Source organism: Hippocampus comes, unplaced genomic scaffold (assembly GCF_001891065.2).
Source record: "Hippocampus comes isolate QL1 unplaced genomic scaffold, H_comes_QL1_v1.1 scaffold80, whole genome shotgun sequence".
Taxonomy (NCBI): Eukaryota; Metazoa; Chordata; class Actinopteri; order Syngnathiformes; family Syngnathidae; genus Hippocampus; species Hippocampus comes.
The window spans coordinates 1,672,291-1,697,095 of record NW_017806164.1 but is presented as its reverse complement, the minus strand read 5'-3'; the positions used below and the strand labels follow the sequence as shown (position 1 = coordinate 1,697,095).

Here is a 24,805-nt window from a genome sequence, read left to right as displayed (position 1 = left end):
AGGAGAGCTCGTGTCTGGGGCTTGGAAGGCCGGAGCTCTCAGACAGTTTAATCAATAACTGCAGCTCCATCAAAGAGTGTCTGGCAGGCCAAAGACATTGAAATGTTCAGCTCTTACCGCCTTACCCCTCGGAGTGACTTGACACCCCGGGACATGGTGAGGACGAAGAGGGCGGCAGGGATGGATAGAATGATGAGGAGGGTGACAGGGAATGAAGGAATCGCAAGATAATGAAGCAGTGGGAAGATGGAAGCAATAATAATGAGAGGTGGTGGGGGGGGACTCCCCCCCCCATATACGTTGGATATATTTCTTCTCCCGTGCCATTATGTCGCATAAGAAAATGCATTAAACCAATGATGTGGCTTGAAAGCCAGCTGTTTGACTACAAAGAAGATATGTTTTGTGTGTGCGTGAGCGCTCAGGCGTCACCACGATTACAACTTCACACGCCGTTGCTGTCTGAGGAAAAAACGGTGAGCACGAACTTGAATATGAAAGACTCATTTCTTTTGTCTTTTACAATGAGGCCTATCTAACAAGCGCTCGAAACAAATACAAATGTTGCTGATGATGATGTGCGCATTCGGTGCTTTTGTTTTCAGAACTACAGCTGCTTAGTACTTGTAAAATAATTTTCGGCATCTATTTCAATAACTGTTCAGAGAGTTCCTCCCGCCTTCCCGGAGGGGATCCTGTTTAGCGTTTAAAAATCAGCGCAGCCTAAAGATCTCACACATTTTTAATCTATAGGGTGGGGTGTACTTCTATCTGTTGAAAAAATATCCTTGACCTTGGGGAGGAAATCATCTTGAGTGATCTTTTTTGAGGATGCAAATACAGCGGCGCCTTGAGACACGAGCTGGCGTTTTGGCAGATTTTTCGCTTGACATTGAGTGTGTGATAGAAGCACTGTACGGTGGCAGGGAACTCAACTCGGTTCACTTCGTAGCAGTTTTGCAGAGAGTAAGGAGTCCTTTAAAAAAGCGGCTTCAAGCTGTTTAATGCCACTCCTCGTTGAAGTTGACTGCCAAACTAAACATAACAAAGAGAAGTGGGGACCAGCTTCCCGACTGATTCATATTTGTTGCGTTCTGTTCTGCCACGTGTGTAACCTCAATCTTCATTAACCTATTGCAAGGCCACACAATTAATTGAATTTGAATTGCGATCGTGATTATGTCTGTCACAAATACATTAACCTAATACAGTATTAACGTTTAAAAGGCAGGCTCTGCTTCATATTTTGTCACGCTCTTCCCGAACCAGTCGCCAGCCAATCGCCAGGTTAAGGCTTTGTTCAGATGCCGAAATAACATGCATCTTTTCATATTTGTTGTAAAATATTCATTCATTCATTCATTCATTTCAAAGTTTCATTTTGCATTGAAAATTGTTTACATAGCTACTGTTTAACCCTTTCATGCACCCTGTAACCTGATAACATAAGCTGTCCACTGCAGTAACCGCTTTCCCCGAAAGGGTTAAAAGTAGTGTCGTAAAAATCTCTGTATTTTTATTTCTCCCCCTAACATGATGAACATTTGGGATTAATAATGGTGATTACAATATTGATGAAAATAAACGTAATTATCATTAGAGTGACTGCCTTTACAGCAGCTCCTATACTTTTTGCTCTTCTACTTTCCTTCCTTTCATAACTTTGCTACTGTAAAATGGGAATTTCTCAATTGTGAAACGAATAAAGGAATTCTTATTCTTATTTTGTCCATTTTGACTCGTGCAACCCTAACCCATTGCACAGTGGGCTGTGTCCCACTTTGATGCAGGTGTGCAGGTTGTGTAGCTCCCCGAGCTCTTTGCGCATGCAGGTTGTCATTTGAAACACCACAACGCTCTGAGCACTTTTAATTCTTTCAGTTTGCCTCCGTCTGCACGCCCGTGAGCTTGTAACCGCCTCGCTGAGCCACTGAGGAATATTCAACGCAAGAAGCGCAACAATGGCTTTGTTAAAAAAAAAACAAAAACAAAAAAAAAAAAAACACACATCTCGTTTTGAGGTGTGTGTACTGGACATGCATGTGTAGTCGTGTGTGTGTGTGCTCGTATGAAGATGAATTATGTCGCTGATGCACCTTGCTGTGCCAGTACCACGTACAGTATATCATCCGTAACCTGGCTCCTTTGTGGTGTGAGTATACTCAAATTGTCTTGTCTGCTTGCATCATCTGAACCACACTTCAGTTGAAGTCAATGTTACTTTTTAAAAAAAATCGAGCAACAGAACCAGAACACGTATATGACAACAGTGCGTGCTGTGTGCTAAATATACAGGAATACACCTGTGGGAAGCAATGTAGGTTGAATAAATAATCCTGGTGGACCACATTTAGCAAGCTTTTCTCTAGTAAAAAAAAAAAAAAAAAAAAAAAAAAAAAGAGTGCAACTGAAAATGTTTGCCATTTCGATGATCCAAAAAAATGGATCCACATAAGTGATACCTTCGAACAATTTGGATCAGAGCTATTGGCAGGACCCCAAAAAAAAAAAAAGCAACAACATTCAGAAAGCTGATTTAAAAATAACATTAAAATCATGATTTCAAATATCCAATGTAGGAAATAACAATAAGCACACCGAAAGTCAAAACTACCAAAGACGAGATGTGAGATGCTGTCCAAAAAAAAAAAAAAAAAGTCTCTCCTGCAATATAGCAGCTTTGGGACGGGCCAAAGCAAGTGGGTTCTTGCTGATACCTCGACCAGGTTATCGTACTTTTTGAGTAATCTAACTCTTGCTCATTTTACTATTCAGAGCTTATAAACACATGCATTTATCACAGCTAATGAAATTATAGAAAACATTTCCACAGTACAAATTTGGTTTAATGTTTGCACTTTTAATGTCATTATTTATTAGTACTACGACAACTAGTAGTACTGTTTGTGTTTTCATAATATTATAACACAATATATTTATTTTGTATTACATTTTCAGTGTTCATTTTTAGAAAGTCGCAAAAGGTTGCCTTCGACTGTGCCGACTGATTTGATCTGACCCGTGACCTGCGGCGACACCGATAACTGCGTCTAAAAATGAGCTGAGTGAGTTTTAGTCTCCCTTCCACAACTGCCATTACTTATTCTCCTTCCAGGTGAGATTTTTACCTCCTAAATAACCGCCAGTGCTCCTCTTGTCAGTTTGCTGGATATGTTGGCAGAGAAGGGAAAGTCAGGGTGGGAGAACAAGACACGGTCAAAGACAAACGGCTCTTTTTTTTCCTCCTTTTTTTGAAAGGGGTGGTTGGTATAAGACAGAAAGAGAAGAGGACGAGTGAAGTGCTGGGAAGCCACATAAAAACAGACACTCACAGATGCACAATCTGACAGCGCCTTGACATGAAAGAAGATGAGAGTGAATAAAAGAGAATATTAAACGAATTGTAAGCATGCGCTTTTAGTCTCTCTCTCTCTCTCTCTCTCTCTCTCTCTCTCTCTCTCTCTCTGTCTCTGTTTTGCTCGCTCGCTCTCTTGCTCGCGCTACACACACGTGCACGCACACATGCACGTTGACCCTGTAGTCTGTGTTCACACTGAATGCAGATCCCATTGTATATGTCGAATGTTAAAATAATAAAAAGAAATAAATAAAGCATAAGGACAAAAAAAAAAGCACATGAAAAAGTGGAGGAGAACCTTTATGCTCATGAGGCAAGGAAGGCAGAAATAGAGAAGGAAAATTCGGAACCTTAAAACTCCGCGCCCGTGGTCTAAATCAGTTGATTGGTTTGAAAGGCTGGTCACAGACAATGCTAGATAGCTCACTTACTGCTTAAGGCAATGCAAACAGGAAGAAGGTTTGCTGAATGGAGTGGTGAGTGAAACGTGGTTAGTCAAAACAAATTTGGTCAAAATTATACGTTGATGACTTTGAGAATTGGTTAGACAAGCTACTAGTTCAGAGCACAGCAGCAAATGGTTCTGTGCACTTTAAAGTGCAAATGATCCCCCTTCACATGGCAATTGAATAATATAAAACTGCTAAAAAAATAATAAGGGGAACACCTTACCTGACTTAATCTACTTCTTAATACCACCAGTAGCATATCGTAATTCTAGTATAAAGAATGTCAGCTGGCTTGCTTTGACCAACCAATCAGATGATGGAAAAGCGTTGACTTCATCGAAAGCCAGTGCTTGGGCCGTGACAGTTCCATTGCTGATATGGTTCCATTGCTGATATGGTTCCATTAGGTTAGCACTACTGATTCTGAAGTACTGGGCAGATTAAATTGACATGGCAACACTTAGAAAATGAAATCTCATTGGACTAAAAAAAATAAAAAATAATCACATTCAGACTACAGAGTAACACGGGTGTAGATTTTCACCCACTGCCACAGAAAAAAAAAATCGCATCCCCTCCCACTCGGAAGTGAAGAGAATAGATTGTTGGGATTAAATGAATATAATTCCATTACAATTAAGGATGTAAATGCTGGTCAGTGTTTCTGATAGAATTTGGGCCAACAGTGAAGGTTGATGTAAACCGCTGCTTAAATAAATCATCGCCGCATTATTGTAACATTTCATGGTTGAAATAAACACACACGGTAATGGTGTCTTGCCCTGTTACTCTGCTTTTGCTCCAGGTAATATAGTCCACAGTCTCCGCTTGATTTAAAAGGTGTCTCCATAACATAGCCAACAGCTACAATGCAGAGATATAAATTCAAAGCGCAAGAGATCCTCGTTCTCATCCATTGTTAATTGGAAGCCTGTCTCCTTCCAACAGGTAGCGTATGTTCAATGTGATGCAGTTTTCGTAGTTTCGAGCGCACCAGCCCCCCTCAAACTGACACGAAGAGATGTGAGCGGGGCTACTTTGCAGTAGAGAGCAGCATTAGATTTCGCTACAACCTGAAACTGTACAAGCCAGTGACAGCCACTTAGCTCATATGAGAGTGTGACCAACAGAGCGAGCCCCAAGATGGATGCCCATGTAGAGCAGACTGTTTAATCTGCAATCATGTCACTTTAGTCTGACTAGACATTAGATTTCCACCTTAAAAACTGTCAATTTCTCATGAAATGTGCGCAGCGATTGGCTGCCGGGCTAGCCAAATGCATCCAGATCGCATTTTGGTTCATTAGGCTACTTAGAAAAGGAAAATGAGCAGAGACAGTCCCATTTGGCAAATGCAAATAGGTCTGCCACAGATGCCGGGGCTAAAGGTGAGGTGGAGGAAGTGAAAAAGAGGAGGATAGACGATGGGAGGCTGGTCTGGTTCAATTTCTTCCCGATGGTGTTGGAGAACAGAAAAGGCAAGCGGAGGCAAATGAGAGATGCTTCTCTTCAAATTTACATTTCGAAAAAAACGGTCTAATGACGCACATGCAAATACCTATGGAGTACCTGCGCTCATTAGAGGAGATGTTTTTGTCGGAAGGCCTAGGCTGAGAGTTACAACAAATGACTCAAGGCAACACCCAATAAACAACAATAAACAACGTCCATATGAATGCGTGCTCACATATTCTCAGGTGGAACTGAAGGCCATCACATTTATTGGAAAGCTGACATGCCAGGGACAAAAAAAAAGAGCTTTACGCTGACTTGCTGGCAAATAAGCTCCTTGATCAAGTTACGGAGGGAAGGGCGATTCTGAGCGGGAGAACGGCCGGGAAATGCAAATGCATGGATGGTGATAGAATAAAGTCGGACACAGTGTACCACCTATCATGGTAAATCCTACCACGAGTGTGTCACTTATGGACTCCTATAGAAGGATGCGGGTTGTGTGTTGTGTGTGGAAACAAGGCCGCAAAGTGGAAAAGCATTGCTTTGACCGGGGAACAAAGGACACATACGTAAAAGGACAAGCAGAAAATGATGTTCAAATCCTTGCATGAGCTCGACTTCCCGGCCATGTTGCTGTCATTTCAGGGGGAGTTCACCCATTTTCTCCGACCTTGACTACAGCGCTCGTAGAAGCGATGGCGATTCAGAGTTCATGGTGAGCTCCTGGCTTTTTGCCAACGATTCATTGGCATGTCAGTCGACAAAAGGAGAAGGAGAAAAGATTCCATTTTACTGATGCGTAGAACAACATCACAACCTTTATCCTGATGTGTCTCTCCTCCCCTCTGAATCAAACGTACATAAGGTACTTTTCAAGCTTTGTGCTTAGCTGCAAACAGCACAAAACGTCAATTTTGTGATGACTGAAGAAAGTGTATTTTACTCTGGTGCCTTGAGATATGAGTGACACGATTGCGAGTTTTTGGAGATCTGATACGTCATTCGAACAATTTCTTGCTTTGACTTGAGAGCAACAATTTGAGATACGAGCGGTGTGTGGTAGCTAAGTAGATAAGGACCGGGCATCTCCAGGTTATTTCAGTCGGGAATGATGATTTCAGATACAAGTGTATTGAGTTGCGATTGTGGTAACGGAACTATTTCAGTTCGGATCTCAAGCCACCACAATATACGATATTTGACTTCTCATCGAAAGTGATCAAGTTGATATTTATTGCTCTCCCTTTTGAAGCTTTTCATTGGAGTGCACGCTTTATCTCCTCACAAATAGTGCTGACATGGATCTACTTGGGGTTATCAAGCCAGATACACCGCAACTTTATTACAGTCACGGGCTTCAAATCGCACGGCACGGTTATGCTAAACTGCATGCTAACGAGCTGCTCCCCGCCATGCAAGCACGCTGATGATACGCTTAGGGCTGCTGTTAGTGTTCACAGAACAGAACCAACTTGTCAGAACGCATTACGGGACCTCATGTCCCAAACGCACCCACACACACGCATTAGGTTATTGACATAAAAAGGTTAAATTAAGCCAAAGAGGTGACGCTTTGTGGCTTCCTGTCTGTTCTTTAAATTTCTTCTCTCCTCGCTTCACACCTTCTCTCACACTCATTTTCACTCGTCTATTTCCGTCTCTCAGCTCGGCTCAACTCATTTGAATAAAGACTGCAAGTTGTCGTTCAGTGAATGCAACGGAAAACAACTGCAGAAAAGTGAAACGTGCTGTCAGAAATACGGCAGGTTCACGTGTGAGCTTACTAATTGGCTGTGACCGAATCAAAAATGTTTTATCCGAATCGCTTCACCAAGCGATCATCAGTACACCGGTTTGTGGCGGTCGCATATGGCTGGATGTGTCACGCACAAGCATTTTCTCCTCCAGCCCTCTTGTGATGCATTCCGATGAAGCAAAAATGTCACCTCCAATTTTTCACACGTTTAGATTGCATCCGATGGGAAAAAACCCCCAAAATCTAACTCTGAAAGTTATGGTATCTCCTGCCTGCGTGTGCACTGAGCTTCATTTCAGAGAGAAAATAACACCACATATTGAAGTATTATTGAATAAAAGTGTGAAAAATGACAATAACTGCATATGAACAACGTTTAGTCATTTATCATTGTCTGTGAAGCAATGCGGAAATTGGTTTGTGTTCTGCAAAAATGTCAAAGACACAAAAGAACATGACAATTCACAATGAGGATATAGAATCAAAAGTCACTGGACGTTCAAGGATGCATTTTTTGGGGGGAGGGGGGGTGCTCACATATTTCCCTTGCACTCTTCCTTACTATGAATCCAGCCACTCCAGTCCTGAAACAAAGCACTCGTTAAATAGACATCTTAAAATGGTTTCACCTTCATTGAGAAAAGGCGTTTCGGATTCAAGAGACCTTTTGTGAACTGTTTTGCGGGCTAGCACGTGAACTTTTTTCTCCTGCAATCATTGCCTCAACAGCAATACCTTCAATAATTTGGTGGGGTGAGAATAAGGAGTCTTTGCAAATGACATGAAATGCACCCGAGATTCCTACTCGACAACACAATCAAGCACTTCTTCATTCATCGTGTGATGAAAATCCCCAGCAGTCTAAATGCAAAACAAAAAGGCCTAATTGATGCTGCCAAGCAGAAAACATTCATTCACCTCAAGCATTTTCTACTTCTCCCCACCTCACCTCAGGCCCACAGCAAGCACATCCATCCATCAACTCTCCCCTTGCTGCTTTTTGCTACTCAGGGTCAGGCTGGGGTGCCAGTGTCCGTCTCAACGTCTGCCCCGATAAGGTGGCAATACGTACGGCACTGACACTAATGTTAACCGCTATGGGAAATCTACGACAAGTGTCAGCAGGCCATAGGCCGACCCTGCAGTGTAACCCAATAAATTACAGGCGAGCCACTAACAAGGTTCTTAGAATCCGCCGCAGACCCGGATCGCATGGTGCGCTCCCCTTGTCTGGTCCGACGACAAGAACGAGCACATGCCCCCGTGCTTTCATCAAGAAAAAACAAGCTCTCGCAGCATGACACACGTCTGTGCTCAAACAAACAATTACACCGACAGACCCAGACTCACACTTGCAACACTTCTGCCCGCTAGGTGGTCTATTTATTCATATGACAGTGAATCCACGCAATAGGTTTCGCTGACAGTATGTTGCACAATCTGGCGGCGCACTACTATGGAGTGGAGACCACCCATCGGAGCCTGCGTGACCACGCATAACTCAATGAGAAATGAATTATTGTCTCCCTGTTTGTGCATAATTTACGACCCAGGGGTTGCAAAAAAAACTAATAAATAAATAGTCCACTGTCCTGCTTCATGCACAATATCTCCTCTGACGAAATATGTCATTGCATTTTCCCCCCCAATTAAAACCAAAAAAGATGACTTGTACAAATGTAGTTGGCGAGATACAACATTGTCACTAAACCGGCTGTATTTTCTCTATTTGCCACGCATACAACGATGTGCTCTAAAACTGTCACCTAAGCTCATTGTGATTAACAGCCGCAAGTGGCCTCAGAAGAGTTTGGTGCGCACTCCTACAGCATCCTGCCAAATCATCAGAGACGCCAAATATAAAGGATCACATCTGTCCAGTGTTTTCCCTGATGGTTGTGACCTTCCCGCCCTCACATCACAACACCATTCTCTTAATTTGACTTTTTATGATTTTATTTATTCATTGATTTTATTTATTTATTTATATTTTTTAAAGAATGCCCCTAATATTCATCCGTTGCTCTGGATGAAGTGGCAAATTAAAACGAGACACTTTTTGAAAGATTGGATGATGTCGCAAGGTGTGTCCCTTAATTTCCCAATGAATAATGCATGCATTTTAATGATGACTTTCACAAAGGGAGAGGTTGTTATATCTATGAAGAGAACACTTTGGTGCTGATCCAATTTAGGACTATTCAACCTTGGCAGAAGTCTGCACTTTACTTTTATATTTTCCAAACTGTAACCAATCACGAGCCTTTAGAGGTCACTAATATCAATCATGTCAACCTCCAAGCGTAATAATATCACAAACGTCAGTTGTTTTGGTGATTATCCATTCAAGTCGTGGTGAATTGCAATGAGAAATGACATTGGCTATGTGCTTGTGTGGCCTCATTGCACCCGCACTGCAGCAGGGTTAAAGTATTGCACTCAGGTCAAAAGCATATACAGCAGTTCATGCTTCCCATCAGCATGAAAACAGATTATTTATTTATTTATTCTGCATTTCCCATTGCAGTGATAACTGATAACGTGCAAAAGCAAAGTGGAGTGAAAATGGTGAGGACAGATAAATTAGATGAGGAGGAGGAATAAGAGATAACAGCAGAAGAGGCAAAAAGTGGTTGGTTTGTCAAAAAAAAAAGAAAAAAAAACCCCGAGTGCTTATAGAGAAATCTAGAGAGCTGTGGAGAAGACAAAAGAGCCGGACAAGGAGGTAGTCGGAAAGCTATGATCGACTTCAAGGATGGGGGCACTGAGAAACTGAAGATGAGGCAGATGAAGGCAAGATGGAAGGGATGAAGGCAGCGAGATGAATGGCAATGTGAGCGAGTGGCAAACGGAAGGAAGGAGAGATGGGGCATGAGAAAAGACAGTTAAGGAGATTCCAGGGAAGGGGATGCAGGGCGGGTCAAAAGGAGGGAATATCGAATGAGAAGGATGACAGTGACGGACGAGACAACTGACAGAAAGAAGACGACGATGAGATGAGGTTGCAGTGAATAATAAAGCCTGGGGTCTGTCGTTATTCATGACGATAACTTAAGCAACTTTTGCTGTTTGAGATCAACACGGCAACATTTCCTCTTTCTATCAAGGCACCGTAGTAATTTCTTCCCACTAACCGCAAATGATTAATAACTTGAATTACACGCAGCAATTTACAAAACAAGCCAACGCTTTGTAAATTCATTTCCGAACTTCCAGACTGACTTGGGTTCCATTTAAACTTGAGACGCCATTACTGGGTGCTTGATAAAATTTGAGCGGTGCTTAATATGTGCAATCCATCACAGCAAACGGCCCCTTTGTTTGTTCATTTGTATTTTGTTGTCAAAGTTGCATTTTGGATCAATAGCAGCGCACCTGTGAGCGGAATATATGCTTGGAAAGCCCAGCTGACATTGCGTCACACGTCTCGTCCAGATGACATCAAACATAGACCAAAACCTACAAACTTTAAATGTTGCTAAAATCGGAGGTCTGAGTTTTTCATTGTTCCATCAGGCGGTTTAAAAGCGATTTGTATCCAAGTTAATTTTTTTTTCCCCATCATGGCAAGAACACAAGAGGCACTTCTGAAATAAAGCTTGCCTAATACTGGACATCCACAAAGGCAAACGAAAGAAGACAAACGCTAGTTATCCTCGATTGTTTACAGCGTTGAATGCATGGCCGGATTATGTCGAGTCTGAATGCCGTCACCCTTTTTCTATAACAAATGCAGCTATTCCCATCCCGCCTACACAGAGGCAAGCCAAATAATTGATCGGTCATCGATTGGTTAAACCTGCTTCATCCCCCGTGCGCGTTGAATTGCTACTTGTGCAACTGTACGTGGCGCACTGTGTGAATCTTGGCATGTATGAAACAAAAGATTGATGGATGGACGCATCAGAGCAGATAATGGGTGACTCTATCAGGAGGTGAGAGACGTGGACACGGGGCGGGAGGCGAGAGAGGTTAGATTGATGCTCTGAAGCAGCGGTGGGAGTGTAGATAATGGCCCGACATAATATCCGGTAGAGGGACGAGGGATTGGAGAGGAAGAACGGGGGTTGGGAGAGACAACAGGTAAAGTGAGGGAAAGGGGACACGTGGGGATGAATGGATGGATAGAAAGCGCGAAAGGACACCGATAATGGGCTCAAATCTAATGTCTGGAAGGAGGAGTGACAGGGATTGCATGGCGTGCGAGTGGTTATATGAGTATAGATAATGAGCTCTATCTTATGCCTGTTGGGTCGAGAGATAAGTAAAAGGAATATATGAATGAACAGGAAAAGCAGTAAGGCGCTAGCTATCTTTACATGTTGGCTGTTTGGATTGATGTTTGTTTGCTGACACTTGTCGTTTGCCGCCTGGCTATTGGGAATGTCCCAGCGTGACCTACTGAGTGTCAATGTTGCGCTCATAGAAGGAAGAACAGTTCAACGAAGGCCCCTTTTCCCTCCCCTGTGCACAGAGTAAAGTCCAAATCCAATGTTAGATCCATTTCACACCGTTGGGATGAACGAGAACAGAGAATGAGACATGCTGGCTCTCAGTTCCATCATCAGTTCTTCTGGGTGAATGGACAAATATCCTCTTAACTCGGTGACAGCACCCACTTTTCTGCTGACTTTACCCATGAAGTCAACAGACGTCTGGGCCGAGCGTGCCCAGTAATGGAGTTCATGAATCACGCATGAGTGTCCAAGTCTTTAAGTCCTGGTGCTTTCAGGCAGCAAGATGTGAACGTTACACACTGACCTTCGACTTTGTAGTAGAAATGCCTTAAGGGAAACCCTTTTGTGTTGATGCGATGAATTTGTGTCAAACAATCGATCATATTTACTTATGTATCTGATCTGGGCCTGTTTTGTTGGACACAGAACTGATCTACTCATAAGAAGCCATGACTTAAGGCCTTTTCACACTGACCTTAGCGCAGCGCGCTGTCTTCAAACTCATTCATTGCGTATGTGCTGCAAAGGTGCGACAGTCGAACATTGTGGCAAATTTGTCGTTTGCTGTTGTGGAGCTGGCTGGGCCTAGATGCTGCATTTAATAGTAGCAGGGATGGTGGCGGGATTTCAGAGTGCTGGAATTCGATGAACCCAAACACTTTTTTTTTCTTTGATCCTGTTCTTTTTTTTTTCTTAACATCAGCAAAGCCAAGATTACTGTAAATCAATTTACTTTGGGGTCAGCCAATCTTCCATGAAGCGTCTCCAATTGGTCCAGAATGCTGTTGCTCACCTCTTGACTGGTACTCATAAGAGGGAGCACATAACTCCTACTCTGGCATCACTTCACTGGCTCCCTATAAATTTTGGATTTCTTTTTGAGGTCCTATTATTTGTTTTCAAATCTTTAAATGGCCTCTGAGCATCCCTACGCACCTACCCGGTGCCTCAGATTTGCAGACCAGACACGATTAGAACGAAGCAGAGGCTCAGAGGTGATGGAGACTTTTCCATTGCTGGTCCGTCTTTTTGGAATGACCTCCCGCTGAATATTCGGCAAGCCCCCTCGCTGCCCATTTTGAAAACTCACCTGAAAACTCTTTCTTCTTTGGCTTTTGACTTGCTGTGAGACTTGATTTTTAGTTTTACCGTTTTTGTGCTTTCTACTGTCTTTGTTTTGTTGTTTGTTGTTGTATGGATTATTTTTGCTCCATGTACAGCTCTTTGTATACAGTGGTGGCTGTTTTAAAGTGCTCTATAAATACTGTTGACTTGAGTTGAATTCAGGACTTCTTTTTGCAACAATGACCACTTTCCACTGGCAACCACTTTCAAATATGGGCAAGATTGTGCCGGCGTCCTGCCCTGCAGCAAATGCCAAGAAACCCGAGTGCATTGTAAAAATCATTGGGAATTGCTGATCAAGGTAATCTCTGGAGGGGAAATGGTTTGTCTGGTGGGTTAAGTGTAGTTTTTCTGCAGGAAAAAAGCAGTGCGATGGAGGAAGATCGTGTGATGCAAAGCTGTGGCATAAATGATGATCAGCTTGTGACGTTTGGAGGAGTGTGAAGAGACATAAGGGAAGAAGAAAAGGGGGCCGATGGATGGTGGGAGATGGTGCAAGTATGGATGGAGCGTAGAGGGAGAAGGAGAGATGGATAGATGGACGGTGGAAGAGTGAGTGCAGATAATGGCTAAGCCTAATGTCTGAAGGGCAGACATCCATCTGACTGACCGAATTACAGTCCGGCTCACTTTCCGCAGACTAATTACTGGAGCAGGGGATTCTCTCACCCACTTTCTCCCTTGACGTCTTTGTCTTTTTCTCAGTTTCACTACTAAAGGGGATTTTGAAGGCTTACGCGTGGGGTGGATACCCGTACTGATAACACACACCTTTGCTCAACTCATAGATCAGCCCACCTGCCCTTTGTTCGCCTTGTTCACACAAAGCCTCCATTTGTCTGCCCTCCAACACCCTAATTTCTCCCCCTTCTCTCCCCAGCTCCCTTGTCAACAATCTGCTCTTAGGCCTAATCTAAAAAGGGAAAACAGTTGATCTGTGCTTGTTAGTGCTGTTTCAACACGCTTTTTGCCCAAATCTCTGATTATGAATAAGTGGAAGAAACAACAAGCGTGCTTGCATACGCTGTGCAATATTCATCATGATCCACATTGCAGACATTAACAGTCACTCATCACAAAGATGTGATCATATCCACACTTCGAGTCTTACTCATATCAATCATCAGTTTGAAACTTTATGTAGACACACTACAGCAGGCTACTGTCAAGGCAAACTTTGGCTTTGTATCTGCAAAGGTTGAATCAAGGGATCTGGTATTGTTCTTGTTTGTTGAAAATGTTTCACCTTTAATCCAAAAGGCTTCAGTCTAAATCTTTCGGTATGGAGCCTCCCAATATATGCCTCGTGTCCCCTGAGGATGGTCAGCAATAGCGTGCAGCTGTTTTTTTCCCCAGCGTGGTTAGCGAAATGACCGTCAGTTGTGCATTTTTTACAGTTTTTAATGTTGTGTGCTTGGAACTTATTGATGGACTGACACACTCGGAAGAGATGACCTCTGGCTAAAAGAAAGGCATGTGCTCATCCAATTCCAATGGCACAGATGGATCTGAGGGAGTTTAGATTCATCCATGAGCAGGCTAAGCAGGGAACAGTTTGACAGCATATTGCACAGCGATGGCCCAATTGACATGAGTCAAAATTCACCAAGCTTGCTCAAATTCAAATATTATGTACGTAACTCACATTTCTTCTCGATGCTGTTTGAATGTAGAACTCAACCCAAATCCCTTGCTGTTGTCACTCTGAAATCACTGCGCCACGATCTCTTAACGAATGCCTTGAGATGTCACAGTTCCATAGCGTCGTCATGCCGTGGCAGCACAAACAAAAAAATGGGTTGCTCGATGGCATGCTGTGCTAAGTGCAGTGTGAAGCTCGCCTAACGTTGGGATCAATGAATAATTATGCAGCTGTAATGATATAAACACTAAACGATCACACATTTTGGCTTCAGTCAAAGCAAATTATTTGCTTTCATGCGATCATTTCCCCCTTGCAGAGCCCCCTCCCTCTTTCAATTCTAGATACTCCTCTTCAGTGGCTTATCTGATATCGCCGTCTTTGTTGTTGTTCCTAGAACATCCTCATTAATGTCAGGTTAGAGGTTAGGGCTAGGCTAAGGGAGAGGGGCGAGTTAATTACGATGTTCCAGGGACAACACTGTGATATCAGATCATGCCCGGCCCAGTCATCTGCTCTCTCCTTTCCTGCTTGCAGTCCTCTCTTCAGATCTCTCATCGTGTCCTCCGCGCTCTAATTCAGTCATTTAGCATAGCTACGAGAGACAATCACAATGCTGATGATAACACTGCGCAAAAATAATCCGAAGTAAATGTAAGACATGTCTTTCTTGTGGGACACTGGACCAACAAGCAAAATGTTCTCTGGAAGACTGCTGTTTTAGCCACTGCTGACCATCAATCAATCAATCAATCAGGTTGCTGTTCTTGCTGCAATAACAACAGCATGGGCACTCCAAAAACTAATTTTCCCTAATCTCTGATAAAGATCATAATGTCCACGGTTAGTTCATTCATTTATGTTCATTAATGCATGCTGTGTGGCACTCAACCAACACTTTTTTTCACATTTGCTATTCAAGCAAGTTTAATAATGAATATGAATTACCTCAGACTGTCCGTAATGTTGTTGCTGCTTGCTCAGCACCATGTGAATATCACCACCAGTCTTACGTACGACTTTACTGACACGTGAAACCCTTACGAAGCCTTTATTTTTTTCCTGCATTAGTTTTTTGTGGTTCCTTGAAAAAAATATTTTTAATACGCCTGGCTTAAACATTTGCTGGCCAAAACAAAATTGAGGTCGATTTAAGCATGTGCTTGGGTCCTGTGAACGAGGAGAACAGAACAACAGAACAAGTTAGCCAAAATAGCTTAATTATAAAGATATTAAAAAAAAAAAAGAAAATGTATGTTAAGGAAATATAATCCTACTAGATCAGGGGTCACCAAAGTGTTGCCCGGGGGCGCCAGGGATCCCTCAAGGACTACACGAGTAGCCCACGGGCCTATTCCAAAAATAGCTCACCGTTGATGAGACACTGTGACTCTTCAGGAATCTTGTAGAAGCTCTCTTTTCAAAATGTGAACACTGGCATACAATTATAATAACGCGAGGCCAATTGATATTTATCTGTTTCATAATTATGAGAAATCGCTGATGTGATCAGTGTCTTCTCAGAAATGAATATCATTAGTTATATAACATATGAAGGTAGTTGGAGCAAATTTATTTAAAAAAAATGCATACTATTAAACTGGTAGCCCTCCGCATTCATCAGTAGCCAAGAAGTTTCAAAAAGGTTGGTGAGACCTCTACGAGATGAATAATGAAGGATCATTCCATGTCAAATCACCCAGCGGGTTCAACCAAGCGGATTTTTGTTTTTAATGAAATTTGCTGTACTTATTGATAGTGTTGTCACAACACAAAATCTCAAATTTCAGGTCAATCGGAGCAGGGGTTTTAACTAGTTTGGCAAAAAGGGGTGCAGCCACCTCCCTTATCTCTTAGGATCAACTGGATCAACTTCTATTCTCTATTTATAACAATGTTCCAAATACCGCTAATGATGAACCAGAGAGGATAAATGACAAGCCGGTGTCTAATTTACTTTGCATAACCTGACAAGCACATTTTTTCTAAGTCCATCATGCTTTAAAATGGTCCAAGGTAAGAATCCTCCTCTGGGATTCTTTACAAGCTTGGTGTTCTGTTGACTTGAGAAGATAAAAAGGAGCCATAAGCCAAATGAGTGGCCCAAGAGTGTCTCCTGTGCTTATGTGCTGTGTGATACGTGTTGCTGAAATGTTAAAAAGCTAAACGTCGTGGTATGCTTCAGTCAATATATTTGCGTATGGCTTGTTTACGTGTCTTTTACTATTCATTATAGATGTATTTGCTTTTGGCAGGAATCTTCAAGCCCCAGGTGCACTGAGTTGGTGTGAGATGACATCTGGGTCGCAAAGACAATAAGCTTGGCTCTAAATACAACAGAAGGCACCACACAAGCATTTGTGCTAGAGTGCATGCGTCAGTATTTAGGCTAAAGGTTTCATACATTTGTGTATGTAGAGGAGTAATGCACCATCTGAAGTGTGGGTAGCTGTTTTTCCTTTTGTTTGGCAACGTCATGTTGCTACAATTATTTCTACCGCTCATTTGCTATCATTGCGGAGGTGTGTGCGCGCACGTGTGCGCGCGTGTCTGTGTGTGTTTGAGAGAAAAAAAGTATAATCTAGGCTCTGGTCTCTACCTGTGGCGAGAGTGTGTTCGGTAATTAAATCTCTCCCAATGTATCTGAAGGAATGGAGATATGCGGCTTAGTGACAGTCTGATTTACTGTGACATAATGATGTTCCTATTATGGCAAACTTTTGTGTGTGTGTGTGTGTGTGTGTGTGTGTGTGTGTGTGTGTGTGTGTGTGTGTGTGTGTGTGTGTGTGTGCGCGTGTATTAAAGATTTAAATGCTACTTGGTGTGGGAACCTGGATTCTAACTCTGAACCACACTTATCCTCATTAGCAAGTGCTGCCTGCACTGTGCTTGATGAAGGTGTGCCCTACCTGAGGCTTGTTACACTTTGATTTTAAACCGTATGATGACTTCTACTACTACTACCTTTTGAAGTCTGTATACGTTTCAGTTCTTCCATTTACAGTGAACCCAACCGCTATTCGTGGGGGATACGGAGCAATCCGCAAATAATTACTGCCCTCCGCTCCAAAAGGGGGTTTGCAACTGCTTATAGATGACTTATAGGTGACAGCAAAGTACTGAAAATGAAAATCGTCATCTGGAAAGAAGCAACATACTTTCTGTTTCATGTTTGACTGTGCACAAGATGCATTCAAGAATCTCCGACAATGCGAGACATCTTAAAAATAGACCGCCACTATCAATAAATTAAAAATAATATTCCATCACATGCTGCTAAAGTAATACTTGAATTGCTTTGGCCAAATCGTAAAAACAGCAAAAAGCAAAGATTTTCAACCAACAACGGAAATTGTGGGTTCACCAGTGCCTAACCACAAATATGCAAATATTCACTGCACTTTCTGCCTATTTTTGGTTGCTTGAGCCCAATACACACGCGCACATGCTGGCTTTCTTACTTGGAATCAAATATCAAGGACACCAATCAGGAAGTTCTAATTATGCCCCTTCTTTTTCCATCAATATTAACTTCCACTCTTCCGAGAATACTCTCTAGAAGTAGAATATTCTTGAGTGTTTTTTGTCCATTCAACCAAAAGAATGTCCGTGACATCAAAGGGCACTGATGTTGAACATTGGCTTGCAGTCTCTGCTCGAGTTCATCCCAAATGTCAAGTTCTTCCAAAGCAACGTACCCAAGCATGCCTTTCGGGACCTTGCTTCATGCACTGGCAACAGAGCTGGGCCTTCACAAAACCAAAAGCATAGAATTGTCCAAAAACTGTTTGGTCAATGAAGAATTCCGATTCGTAGGGTCCCTTGATAGATTTTTGCATTGATTGATGGACCGCATTTGTCCATTTGGTGGATATTTATGTTTCGGTTATTGTCTGTTTTTGTGTTCGTGCTAAGCTGTCCGACCAAACTCATTTACCATCATTTCCGGACAATAGAGCGCACCTGATTATAAGCCGCACCCACTACATTTTTAAAGAAAAAAACATTTTGTACACACATAAGCCGCACCTGTCTGTAAGCCGCAGGTGCCCACATTGTAACATGAGATATTTACAAACAAAGACGGTACACAGGCGACCGTTAGAAAAATCTTTATATAGGCCGCTTCATTAAATAAGCCGCAGAGTTGAAAGCATGTGACAAGAGCCACGGTTTATAGTCCTTTGTTCCCAACACCAAGAGCCACATGAATCACATACTGCAGGGGCCGGTTCGAGGTTGCACCGCCACTAGGAGGCTGCTTTCTTGGACAAAGTCACTTTCACTTGCAAAGAAATTGGAAAAAAATAAATCAATCTGATGCTTTCCATTAAATCTCAGTGACACAAATCCCATCCCCATTGTGCTGATGATAATTCACCGTTTTATTTTGAAGGCTGATCATCTCCCTCCACTATTAACGCACATGCACTCACAGATAAATACACTCTACTCCACTGGGGCAAACGTCTGCCCACAGATGAAAAACAATTTACTCTCAGAAGCACATTTTAATAGTCAAATAACACGTGAAACAGAATCGTGTTTTTGTGCGTGTGTGTGTGTGTGTGTGTGTGTGTGTGTGTGTGTGTGTGTGTGTGTGTGTGTGTGTGTGTGTGCGTGTGTGTGTGCGCGTGTGCGCATTTCAGTGTTTGCCTCAGGAGAAATTGCCATCAAACTGTAGAACATATGATAAATTGCCTGACAGGATAGATGATCAGCGAACGCATCGCAGATCAAGCGCAACATCCGGTGGTGTTATTGCTCCTGCTCATGAATGAAATAAAATCCTTTGCGGGAAACTTGGAACTTAAGACACCCCCTAATAATACATCACATACTGCATATTTTTGAACTATTACTATTATTATTGTTGTTGTTACTAGATCGAGCAAATTCAACATCTATTGTGGAAGTGATGTCTAATTTATTAATTTTTTTAGATCATGTATGATCATGGTATTGGTTTATTCATTGTAACTGTGACACATACTAATGTACATAATATTGATTTTTTTTTCTCCCCTTGCTTTGAGTACTTCAGATATTTTCAACTCTTTTCATCCTACATCCTATCCAGCTGTGATCAAGAGGTATTAATTGACGTCAAGTGGTCGTCTTTGTTGTTATAGTCTTGTTACGGGTTGGCAGGGTTGAGGACCCAATTGCAGGGAAACAGGGAGCTGTGTCAAGCGTGCACTCAGAAAATAATTTCATTTCAAGAGAACATAAATGCAAACAAAGTAGTTGGATTTATCAAAAATATGAAATAAACAAAAGTCCAAAAATAACAATCAGAATCATATTTCACTTGGCCAAGGATGTAACACACACAAGGAATTTATTTTCCCAATTTACAACCATCTGGAGGAACATAAACAAAACAATGACCAACAGAGGGAGACAAAACGTGAAGCCTGGCGCTTTGCTGTTTATTGCCCCGATATCTTAGATGTGAAAGGAAAACAAGCGGAAAGGGGAGGGGAAAAAATGGGCATCCAGATAACTTGCTCGTCGTCCTCCAGTTAATCACAGCTAATTCACGTCTGTTGGCCATGAAAGATGTTTTTTTTTTGGTAATCATTTCATGTCTAGCGGTCTCTCTCCTTTTGCACTTCAATTAATTGACATGCACCTACCTTAATGTCTGTCTTGAGATTCTCTCCGCCCTCTTTGCTGTGATTTTTGGATTTTTTTTTTTCCCAAGGGATTGCTGCGAAGATATATGGTCAATGGGAGGCGAAAGTCATACAAACGAGGCTTGACGTGCGCGAGCGTGGCACTTTAGAACAGGTGGGATTTACCACCACACATAACTTACTAATGTGTGTACAACGCGTGTCTGCATGTTTGATAAATATGGAATTCTTTGCACTTATGCACACTCTAAATTTCAGTCGTACGAGCAAGTTTCTACGCACTCCTTGATAAATGATGTCCAGGAAACCTAAATACAAGTAACCGAGGAGCCAACTTGACACACCTGTACAAGACACAAGTGGTTGAGGGATCTGATTGGTAAACACAAAGCAGCGCCTTAACGAGCACATGTGGGCGCAAATAGCTAGCAAAACCTGAAACAAACCATAAGGAAACACAAATTGACAGGTGTCAAGTTCCGGTCCTTGGGGGCTCCCTCCTCCAGCAAACATATTTCAAATGATCATGGGGGAGGATGGAAAGATCTCAAACACGCAGGATAGCGGCCCTTGAGGATTGGAGTTTGACACCTATGCATAATATAAAACTAAAGTAAAAGCATTCAAATCGAGAGTCACAATCCAGATCATAACAGGTTTAAAAAGAAAGGCGCTTTGATCTAATAGTGTGAGCATCCCTGAGGTTGCACAATTCGAATGCGACCCAAAAATAACAGCCTCTCAAGCCACACAAGCACTTTTCCGGTCCAATAGACACTCCGCCCATGTGTTTTTTTTTTGTTTTTTCTTTTTTCAGTAGTTTTGGTTTATGCACAAGCTTGAACAGTAGCGAGTCTGATGATTTTACACTTGACAGTTAAGAATGTTGTCAACTGAAATATGTGCAGCGCAACTGGGACACGGCCAACCTTAAGCATTGGTCAAGGGACGACTTGTGATTCACATGTACCAAATATGTACTGTACCTCCGTGCATTTACATTCATAGAGCATATGAAACAACTCGCCGAGCATCGAATGTCAATCCAGTTTTTCGATTTTCATTGCGTGTAGTCTATTCTCAGGAGTTAATCTACAGTGCTGAAAGTTGAACATCTTCGCAAATGAGACGGCTCATCACATGTTTTCACACCAGCAAACTTTTTTTTTCCCCAATGAAAGTGTCATCAGGAATACAAGGTGTGTCAGACAAGTTCCAGGACTGGAGTCAGATAGAAGAATCCTTCCAAGGATTACATGTAGGTGTGGCAGATTCAGGGGGAATACTTTGAAGGGAAACAGTTGTAGTTTGAATTTGAAGTACTGTACGGTTTCTTTTGTGACACCACAAATACCACATCTTGTGTATATACACTCACTGTCAGTGTACGCATGTGCACACAAACACACACACACACACCTACACACACACACAGACTGAAATAAAAGAACATCTCAATATTGCCGAAAAAGAAAATGTATCACGATTTATGTTGCCCTGATCACTTCAAAGTTTTCCAGGAAAAGATGCATGCTTGGTTATTCGGATGCAAAGATCAGTGCTTTGTGTTTGTGTGACAGGGAGGTAGAGATGGAGTGGGTGGGAAACAAAGGGAAAAAAAAAACAACATGGAAGATATGGAGCAAAGCGAGGCAAACTGTGCCTCTTTGCTTCCAGGTTTGAGCCTGTGCGGCTTGTGCTCGCGTGGAGCAGAGCTTTGCTGCACAACAGTGCAGTAAATGTCTTTTTTAGGCTTTCGGGCAAGCTTTTCCCTTTATTATTGTAACCCTGAGCAATGGACATGCACGCGCGCACACACACACACACACACACACACACACACACACACACACACACACACACACACACACACACACACACAAACACACACACGTGCAAACACACACACACTGTATGTAAGTAAAACTTGCAACCTTGTACCTCTGTGCACCCCCACAACACAAACACACACACACACACACACACACACACACGCGCCCACACACACACACTCTATATATGTAAAACTCGCCCCCCCCTCCCCCTCTCCCCCCCCCCCACACACACACACACACACACACACACACGCAGTACAGTACAGGTGAGTTATCATTGCTTTGCCCTCCGGAGCACGATCAGTCAAACTGTAATTCACTCACAAGTTGATATACCGATGTGTGTGTGTTTGTATTTGTCACGGTGAGTGGACTCGTGTGGGTGTGTGTGAGCGTGTGTGATATAATGGCAGGCCAAAGGGGGCAAAGAGAAATAGAGGGGCTGAAAACTCTCAGGTATTCCTTCGCTTTTATTATCATGATGTAGCCAAGGGCAAAGAGAGAAGAGTGTGTGTGTGTGTGTGTGTGTGTGTGTGTGTGTGTGTGTGTGTGTGTGTGTGTGCGTGTGTGAGAGAGAGAGAGAGAGAGAGAGAGAGAGAGAGAGAGAGAGAGAGAGAGAGAGAGAGACGGACGCAGAAGACAGATAACTAGTTACTGAGGGAGAAAAGAAGAAGGCGGAAGAAGCAGTAAACTAGTTTTTCCTTTGGGCTCCCTTCAAGTGCTGATTTTTGGCTAACTTGCAGTACGTGTGTGTGTGTGTGTGTGTGTGTGTGTGTGTGTGTGTGCGTGTGTGTGTGTGTGTGTGTGTGGTTGTATGTGAATGCTTGTCTTTGTGTCTTCATACACCCACAGCCCTTGACATACTTCTTTGGACTTTTTCGACTTGTTTGTTTTGCATGCGTCTGAATAAACCACCTCCTTCAACGAACAAGCTTTCCGTGCACCAATCATTTCCATTATTATCAAGAAAGCAGTGTTAAGAAGTCTGAGAAAATCAGGACAGCTCCTTGCTAGACGTGGTATTTGCTTTTCCCAAATAAGCAAAACGGGAAGAGAAAAGGAGGACCTCATTGTTCCAGCACTTGCTGAAGTGCGAAATTAGCAACAGATGGAGGAGGCAATGAAAATGCCGATAGTTCTCAGCTCGAAAGCACCTTTAATGCCTTAACACGGATTGACTGATGGAGAAGCACAGTCCATAGGGGCTTCGGCTGCTGTAGTGCCTCTTGGCCGTCAAAATTACAAAACGTCTTCCAAAATAAAGAGCTGTCGAGATGAAAATAATATTATTATAGCAACTACGAATGCATTTTGATGTAGGCAACCACGTCATGTCGCAGCGGATGTCCTTCAGTTGTCTATGTACTCGTCCAACATTCCTCTTGAAATGTTAGTAGCTGTATGGGAAAACATGCAAACACCACACAGTGGTAGACCTGAGTCCAAATTTAAACCCAGTGAGGCTGAGGTTCTAAATCACATCCTCCACCTTATACTGCATCATCACGATACTTTTTTTTTTTTTTTGTCAGTGAAATAAGACTAACATACCCTACAGTTGTGGGGAAAATGGGAGCTGTTTTGTAGACAAGAGACAGGACAAGCACAAGCTTTAACACAAGCTTTCACGCAAGGAAAATACAAGCCGATGGCTTCTTCTCAGAAGCGTCTGTCTACTTTTTTGCTTTGGTCAGGTCATATTCATACCTGAAGAGGGCATCATTGTCCCCTCCTAAACTCTCAAACTGCAGACATTGAGACAGAAATGAAATAATACAAAGTCTCACTTAATGTCACATGGCAACAAAAGATGATATGTGATTATAACGGACGTGCAATAGGATCGATTTTTCTAACACACCTTCGCATAAAATCTTTGTCATTATACAAGCATATACAAACTATATTGCATTGCTGCGCATTCTCATTTCATCCCTTCCACCTTTATGCGGCATTAATGAAATCGCACCCGATGCAGAAGTCGACCCTCTTGGCAGTGCCGTTGCCAGTGATGGGCCATGTGCGGATCAAAAGCTGGGTCGCATTGGCACCCAGCATTGCACAGCTCTCAACATCTGCTCGATAACAAGAGCTGAACGGGACCATCTGCCCGCAGCTGAAAGGCAGAACAATCAACGGCGCTTTTAAACTTCTTCGCATCTGAGAAGTTGAGTCCAAGATGATCATTTGCAAATACGTTTGGATTAAGGGGGATGACTCCTTTTTTTTTTTCGTCTGTCAGAGATCGAATCGAAGTAAACATTTAACATGAAAAGATAAGGCTTAGGCAGGCGCTTTGTTGCAAACGTGGCCTACATATAAATTGAACATGAGAAGGATGAAAGCCAACAAAGATATCCAATAATCACATGTAAGTGGCAGTCGCATGTGGGATTATTTGATGATCCGGCTAGTTTGTCGTGAATGCAAGAAGATCAGCCTTCTTCTTGAGCCTACCCCCGCCCCACTCCCGGACCAAGCGCGTTATTGATTTCTAAATGATATCCACCACTTGAATGCCAATTTATCTTCAATCCAAGTCGATACGCGGACATGTTCCTTTACAATGCACTTCACTGGTTTCAATGATCTCTCTTTGAAATTGCACTAGTCATTAATTATTCCGTCAGAAGAGAAGAATCCTGATGTTTTTTTCTTTTTTCTTTTCTTTTTTTAACGGATGCTGAACACAAGATGTTTGAGTTTTCTCAAACGTAAAACAATCGTACTCAACACAGCTCATGTGTCGTGAAGATTACACATCAGTATTCTTTGAACACATTAAACTTCTTCCGTGTGGTTGTTGTTCCTTCTTGCAAGAATAGTAAATCATTTTGAATCTTATATAAGCCTCCACAATATTAAATGAATGTGAGCTCACCTCGGAGTTTCAATTCAGTAAGTCTGTGTCACTTTTCGGTTGCCTTCAAACTTTGAGGGCTAATTGTATGTCAACGCACCAATTGTCAGCCACCAAGCTTCATGTTGCCGCTTTCAAATGCCATACGAGCGACAGGATTTTGTCAGCTCTTCCCCTTGCGATTTTCCACTGATTTTCTTCACCGCTAATCAGTGATGGCTTCACAGAA

At 42.5% G+C, this 24,805-nt stretch overlaps 1 protein-coding gene across 2 annotated transcripts in view; it reads left to right on the top strand.

Annotated features, from left to right (window-relative positions):
* LOC109531522 (CUB and sushi domain-containing protein 1) overlaps nt 1–24,805 on the top strand; it is a 345,015-nt gene that overhangs the window by 29,774 nt on the left and 290,436 nt on the right. The window lies entirely within an intron of this gene.